Here is a 7,999-nt window from a genome sequence, read left to right as displayed (position 1 = left end):
CCCCTCCCGCTCTGCGTCTCGGTCGGAGTCGCGCAGCGGCGATAAAGATCGCGGACAGGCCGCCGCGGACGGTTTTGCATGGGCGGGCGGCGGGACCAGCGGTACGTTCCCCATGATCCGATAATACGCCGGTGAAAACGGGCCCGATTTGGTTATTCAAAGCACCCCGCTCTCCCTTTCTCCTTCCCGTAGCCCGGCTGACCGAAGCAGGATGTTTCAGATGCAAAAAGGAAAAAAAAAAAAAATGCAAAAAAGATTCATTTGCATTTTTTGTTTTTTCTCCTTTCCTACGGCTGGGGGTTTCTGAGTTATGGATTTCTGCTGCTCTGTCTGTCTGTCTGTCTGTCTGTCTGTCTGTCTGCCGGTCCTGCCAGAGCCTCACATGGTAAAATGCTTCAGTGTTAATTGAAATATTACAGCCTTTATATGAGTCCGCGAGGGATTGAATGTACTCCGTCAGAGTTTATTTGACGTGAAACACTCTGCTATGCAGCGAGGCACACGACACTCAGAAGTAGTTTTTGGATAATACAACTCGTGCTTTTAAAGTGAGAGTTTATGGTTGTATTAGGCTTCGCTCATCAGCCCCCCCCCACCCACCCATACTTGTTTCCATAGTGACTCATCAGCCAGACTGGTCCATCTACCAGGATTAGTGCTTTGGAGTGTTACTGTCCTGGGATAACAGACCCTTCCTGACAGAGATATTCTGCCCGTATGGTTCCTACATGGATTTGGCCTCTCGCGTCAAGGAAACCCAATACACGACATTGCTATGACAATTCAAAAATACTGAGAATTGATTGACGTTTTCTAGCAAAGTATCCGTGGACGTCTTCTTTCATAAAGCAGCACAACCGGACCTCATGTGTCAGTCATTCTCTGCAGAGATTGTTAAAGCCGAAGTTAAGACTGACTTAGTAAATTACATAAAGTTAGGCTTTTTTAACTTTTTAGCTTCAATGTCTTCCACAGAGAATTACTGAAACACAAGATCCAGCTACGATGCCTTCTCGTACTGAGTGAGAAGAGAAACAGAGGGAGGGAGAGAGAAAGAGAAACAGAGAGAGGGAGACAGAAAGACAGTCAAAGAAAGAGAGAGCGAGAGAGAGAGGAAAGGGAAAGAAAATCATATTAAACTCGACTTCTTTTTTTTTTTTAAAGCTGCTTTGCATTTGGGTTCTTCAGCGTGCTCAGTCTGGGACTTCAAACCTACAGCACTGGCCCTGTCAGGGGCATTTCAGGGAGCAGGCCTGTCTGGAGACAACCCCCCCCCCAAAAAAAAAACAGTGAAAACAGCAGGGCTGAAAGTGAACTGCAGCCCTCTCTTCTGCAAGTGCCAGGAGCGAGGCGGGGGCAACCATCAGCAGGGGTTTGGGGGGGGGGGGGAGTTCGGTACCCTGTGAGACGCCCACCAACCCCCCCTCCCTCCACCCCCCACAGACCGCAAGTGGCAGCATGAGGTTTCGAGCCGTACCCCCAGCCGTCCCTCACAGTGTTTCATCAGCCCACACCTCTCTGCAGTCTAAACACAAAACCGAAAACGAATTTTCTGGAAATAATCTGTAATGCACTTAAAGTTTCTTAACTCATTTTTCTTGGACCCATTTTTTTTTTTCACCCAGACATTGAATGTGTGTTTTCATACAACTTTCTTTTCACAAAAATAAAGGGTTTTTTTAAATTGATATGGCTGTATATTCATGATGTAGATTGAATTCTAACCATTTTGTGATTTGGTAAATGCACTGCATTTATATAGCACTTTTATCCAAAGCGCTTTACAATTGATACCTCTCGTTCACCCATTCACACACACACTCACACACCAACGGTGAAAGGCTGCCAGGCAAGGTACCAATCAGCTCGTTGGGAGCAATTAGGGGTTAGGTGTCTTGCTCAGGGACACTTTGACACGCCCAGGGCAGGGGATCGAACCGGCAACCCTCCGACTGCCAGACAATCGCTCTTACCTCCTGAGCTATGTCGCCCCTTATTTTAGCTTTAAACCATAAAGGTTTACTTCCCCCCTCCAATTCACTCCAACCTCCCCCTCCCCACCCCAAACTAGTACTGTACTTGCACTACAGAGACATATATCCATAGTGCAAATATAAATTACCAGACAGACTGGTTGTCTGGGTTTTTTATGTTTTCTGCGGCTGGAAGTTGGCAAGACTGCTGTTGGACAAGCTGAGAGGTTGCCGGGCTGGCAAAAGAGTTTTTTTTTTCTTCTTTTTCACAATTCTGGCCCCCGGAGAAGTGAGACGATGTTTTTGTGAAATCCAGGTGCCAAGCAATATAATTTCCTGCGAGTGCTTTCGGCTGCAAGCACCGAAAGCACGTTCCCCGGGACGCAAAGCAATTACAACGCCTAATGAAAAAATGACAGCATGGATTTCCAGCTCTTTCAGGGCCAAATTAATTACCAGCATTTTAATGCCACTTAAACACAGCATTTAAATTTAAGGAAAATGAAATGCTAATTGTTTTTGCCTGGCCCATTACATTTCTGTGATCATTATTAAACCAATACACTAATCAGTGGTGATTAAAGCTAATTTAAGGAATTCCCATTACCTGGGTATGGTAAGGAGCTCAGTGTTAAATGAACTCGGACAGAATACATATGATCTCTTTTGATCTCATATTCTCCATTAGGGTGGAACTAACACACACCAGAAAATGGTAACCGGGGACAGAAATATGGGTACCTTAGCCCTCATTTTAGTTCACAAACACAATTCGGCAAATTCAGAAAGAACTGGGCAATTTCATTTATTTTTCAGTCAAAGTTAAGGACCACAGACATATCGGATATCCATTTCCAAAGCTGTGCTAGCATTATATTACAAGCATTTAGCAGACGCTCTTATCCAGAGAGACGTATACAACTTCTTGCATTTTACATAGTATCCTTTCATACAGCTGGATATGTACTGAAGCACTTCAAGTTAAGTACCTCAAGGGTACAAAGTACAACAAACCTGCTACCTTTAGATTACTAGCCCAGGTCTCTAACCATTATACCACGCAGAAGTAGGGAAAGATCATTTTTTTAAAAATGGAATCAGGCTTTCAGTGTCGCTGTCAGAAACAGCTCTTGTGAAATATAGAGCAACAGGTAGCGGAAGCGGACAGAACATTCCAGTCCAGATGGGACGTTAGGCTTAAACAGCCTCACAGGCGTCCCATCACATGACCTGTTTGAACCAATCGGAAGACCTTTCTCTCCGTGGCGCAGTGGTCAGTTTAAAAAAAAAGGGGGAGTCATTTGTGGCTCCAAACATTTTTGGAAAACATGAAGCCCCCCACGCTCCCATCGGTACGGTCCGGTTCAGACCCCACCAGATGGTGCAGCTTCCCTGCAGTGAGCGGTGGCTTGTTGCTCTTGAGCTACAGCATGACCGCGTTCCTCCTCCTCCTCCTCCTCCTCCTCCCGGGCTGGACGGGCGTCTTGCATTCTCATCTGAGCGTGACGCTGCACCTGTCGAGGAGGAAGGCCGGATTAATCGGCCTAATCCGGACGAAGAGCGGGCTCGCGCAGGGTGGGGGATGGGGGATGGGGTAGAGTCACAGGCCCAGAGCCAATCACTGTTGTAATAAAGAGGGAGGGCCTGTGTGTCTGTCACCGTCTCCCCCCCTTCCCCCAACCCCAACCCCAACCAGAAGTCTTTTTTGTCTCCAATTTCCTTTTTCTTCTTCCCAGTATGAGTATTTCCATCAGCTGGGGGGGAAGGGGGGGGGTGTTGATATTGATATTCCTCCGTGCCTCTAGGCACTCCTCTCCTCCACACCTCTTCCATTTCTCCTGATTGCATCATCCTCCCGTTCTTGCGAAAAAGTGCGGCAGTTTGGAATTCATTTTGCTGACTCATCGTTTTTTTTTTTTGTGAGAATTTGTATCTCGTCCTAGGACCTTCTCACTGATTGCCTGCCTGCCCCCCTCTTATTTTTTTAATTTTCTTTGGGGGGGGGGAGGGGGCGGTCCTTGGCTTGCCGCCGGCACATCATTGTGAGTCATTTTCTGGGAAAGAACATTGGGGGGAGGGGGGGGGGGGTAGAACATGCCGGAGCAGTGTTGACGAAGGGCGAGGCTGGGTCCGCAGGGCCGACCGCTGGGCCGTCCGCCGGGCCGACCGCGTGGACCACACAGCAGCAGGGCCACGCCTCCGCCAGCGCGTTTCTCCAGCATCGCCCCGCTTCGCCGCTCTTAGTTCCAACCGGAGAAACGCCACACGTACAAAAACCACTGCAGCGACCTCAAAGTAGTCTCAACTCTTTGTTGAGAAGAAGAAAATAACAGTAGACAAATAATAACAAGAATAAAAATAAATAATTGAATTGTACCTATATTAGCTAAAGTTACGGAGTGCACTAATGGAGTGCATCTTACAACCAAGTACATTATTAATAGAAAATGTGATATATGGTGTGCGTATATTAGCATTGTATTTCTGTCAGTTGAGTGTTTGATCTTATTTTTTGTCACTGCTGATTTGGGAGCTTCAAGCTAGAAAGGAGCTTTCTAAGCAGCCCAATTCATGCTGTAAAGGGTCTACAGGCTTTTAGATTCTCAAGGCAAACTAAAAGCGAAACCAGGTTTAGTGCACAGGGCAGAGTTTGCATTCAGACAGATAAACAGAATCATGTCAGAATAAATTTTCTCCCCATAAGGAAATTAAAGAGCTGCTGCGATCGTTGGTGCTGTGAGGTGATTTTCTCGGCCTTGAATAACCGTCCAGAGCACTGGGTTTAAGCACTGAACGTTTCATTTCACTTTCATAGAAGAGTTTTACATGGTCTAATAAAGCAAGGTGATAGCCTAATGCCTGTGGCTTGTGACATCACTTGTTGTTCCAATGACCTTCAGTATGCACTTATTGTACGTTGCTTTGGATAAAACCATCTGCCAAATAACTGTAATGTAATGTGTATATCTCCTGTATAAATGCTGTGTGCAGTAGCATCTCATGTGTAAGTGCTGTGTGTAGTAGTATCTCCTGTGTAAGTGCTGTGTGTAGTAGTATCTCCTGTGTAAGTGCTGTGTGTAGTAGTATCTCTTGTGTAAATGTTGTGAGTAGTATCTCCTGTGTAAGTGCTGTGTGTAGTAGTCACTCCTTCGTAAGTGCTGTATGTAGTAGTCACTCCTGTGTAAGTGCTGTGTGTAGTAGTATCTCTTGTGTAAATGTTGTGAGTAGTATCTCCTGTGTAGTGCTGTGTGTAGTAGTATCTCCAGTGTGTATAAGCACTGTTTTCTGTTTGCAGAGTCTGTTCTGCTTCCACTTACGGCCGCTGTCTGCTCCTGCCAGTGCTCGTCTGCACTGTGTTCCTAAGCAGCCTGGTTTTGTTTTGTCTGCATCCTTGGCCCTGGCAGTGTTACATCTTGGATTGAAACTTAATCTAATGTCTTTCTCTGGAAGCCACAAAAGGAGGTCGTTTCTCACACCCATCTCTAGCTACTAGGCCTTGCCTTAAGGCTGTGTGTGTGTGAGTGTGTGTGTGTGTGTGCGTGTGTGTGTGTGTGTGAGTGTATAAGTGTATGTGAGTGTGTGCGTGTGTGTGTAAGTGCATGTGAGTGTGTGCGTGCATGTGTTTGTGTGAGTGTGTAAGTGTATGTGAGTGTGTGCGTGAGTGTGTAAGTGCATGTGAGTGTGTGCATGCATGGGTTGTGTAAGAGAGAGTGTTTGCGTGTGTGTGTAAGTGCATGTGAGTGTGTGCATGCGTGTGTGTAAGTGCATGAGTGTGTGCGTGTGTGTGTAAGTGCATGTGTGTGTCACTCTAAACTGAACGAGGTGACTCTCACACCCATGTCTTTGTGCCAATGGCCTGAAACTGAGCCACACTACGGGTGCTGGACATAAAGGAAGCGCGTAGGTGCCAAGAAATATGTCCTCGCAAAACAAACGAAATAATGCAAATGGCGAAAGATAAACTCAGGGCTATTCTTCCGTTGGCCCAAAGCCAGTCCGGTCGCACACGGGACCGAGTAATGGGACCTACCGAGTGGGAGCATTGTGCACGTTACTGTTGAGCTGTGTAAAGTGATCTCATGATGAAGGGCTCAACATAAACTTCTCACTAGCACAAGCTAATCCCTGAAAAACTAACCGTTGAATGTAATGGGGGGTGGGGGGGTGGGGGGGGGGAGTAGCAGGGCTCGATTAGATTTTTCATATGGTTAATTGCATCCAGTGAAGAAACATATTGTTTGGATTTGGCAGAGGGGCGTTTAATGGCTTCCCTGCCCGGGCGGTTAGCTGACGCTGTCGGGCTGGGTTTAGGCCGTCTGCGCCCCCTCTTTATGGGACGGGGGGGGGGGGCGCTTTCTGCAGGTTATTTACAGCCCCCTGTCACAAATGTCCACTTTGGATGGAAGTTACTACCCTCTTCTAAAAAAAATTAAAAAATAAAAACTCAATACGTACAATAAGTGGACCGCATCCGGGAAAGTTTGTTCTTAATTTGCGGTCTGCGCTGGGTATTGGCGGGAGTACCGTTGGTCTTGAGCGCCGGTGGTGAAGGCAGCGTTGGGGAAAGCGTTGGTTTCGCCACCTGAGCGCGGTTAGGGTTGCGTTAATCGGTGTTGACTCCTTCCTGCAAAGGACAAACGGGCAAACTCAAACACGAGCGGTCGAGACGCCGGGCGGAACGCAAGCAAGCGATCGCGGTCTGGGAATTCGACACCCCTCGTTGGCCGATACCCATACCGCGCTGCCTCGGCCCGACCCCGCCCGCGCTCGCCCCGGCGTCCCCCCCCCCCCCCCCCCCCCCCCCCGCGGTCCCGCCGGACCTCTCCGCCAGAGTCCCTCGCAGCGCGCGGCGCTACAGTTTTATTAGCGGCTGGCCCGGCCGGACTAATCACTTCCTGAGGGAGCCGCGGCGGCAACCCAGCCATCTCCTTAGCAACTGACAAACGGCAACGCTAATGGGGCCTGACAACCTGGCCCCTTTCCTTACGCTCGCCATAAAAGGGCCACATAAATCTACCACGTCCCCGCTTCATTTGAGAACACATTTAATATATCTATCTATTTACTCTTTTTATTTATTTACGCATTTGCTTACTCGTTTATTTATTTATTTACGCATCGGTTTATTTCACCTGTGAACGAATCACACAGAGAAACTTTAAAAAAAAAAAAAATAATTTAATTTACCCTCCTCGCCAGGACCGACTTTGGAAAAAGTGATCTTCAGGAGACGTTGATTTTAAACGGGGGAAATTCTCTGCCCAGTTCTCACGCTCAGTGAAATGTGTCATACTTTATTGCAAGGCGAGGCTGACAGTTGGTTACTGGGCACTCAAATCACATGAGAATGGACCTAGTCAGGTAAGTTTTGTGCAGACAATATGCACCTTTTGTTGTAGTCAGATAAGTTTTGTGCAGACAATGTGCACCTTTTGTTGTAGTCAGGGAAGTTTTGTGCAGACAATATGCACCTTTTGTTGTAGTCAGGTAAGTTTTGTGCAGACAATATGCACCTTTTGTTGTAGTCAGGTAAGTTTTGTGCAGACAATATGCACCTTTTGCTGTAGTCAGGTAGGTTTTGTGCAGACAATATGCACCTTTTGTTGTAGTGTGAGTTTTTGGTGTCATGCCAGTTTAAATTAAATGGTTAACTGGACATGCGGATGGACAAATCAACAGAATCCAATGCAAATAAATGATTCAGACTCTACTTGTAACACAGCGACAGTATTGCAATCTTTTAACACTAGGAGGGGAGGATGGCTGCCACTGTATCACCTACAAAAAAAATCCTGACAGCCTGAATTCAGTAAAGCAGTTATCACTCATGCCAGGCCTCCAACATGAGTAGAGTCGACTGTTGTTACGGGCTGATGTCTGACACTGAACTACCCCAACTCAAAAACCGAAAAAAATCTAAAAACCCAAAACGCCAAATGTTCGCCTTAATCATGTTGCCGCTGAAAACAAATCCCCTTACAGACATTGTTTACATCAGAATTTGCATCATGGCTATTAGTTCGCAG

At 46.9% G+C, this 7,999-nt stretch overlaps 1 long non-coding RNA gene across 1 annotated transcript in view; it reads right to left on the bottom strand.

The window, feature by feature from the left end:
- Window positions 1–2,772: 2,772 nt before the first annotated feature.
- The window catches only part of LOC135242864 (uncharacterized), a 101,157-nt gene continuing 95,930 nt past the window's right edge, over window positions 2,773–7,999 (bottom strand). Inside the window, exons 3-4 of the long non-coding RNA XR_010326490.1 lie at window positions 6,429–6,597; window positions 2,773–4,280 (exon numbers count right to left, since the gene is read on the bottom strand). This is a non-coding gene — a long non-coding RNA (uncharacterized LOC135242864). The remainder of the gene's footprint in view (window positions 4,281–6,428; window positions 6,598–7,999) is intronic.

The sequence above is a fragment of the Anguilla rostrata genome, chromosome 17 (genome assembly GCF_018555375.3).
Source record: "Anguilla rostrata isolate EN2019 chromosome 17, ASM1855537v3, whole genome shotgun sequence".
Lineage (NCBI taxonomy): Eukaryota > Metazoa > Chordata > Actinopteri > Anguilliformes > Anguillidae > Anguilla > Anguilla rostrata.
This window is presented reverse-complemented; position numbering and strand designations above follow the sequence as displayed.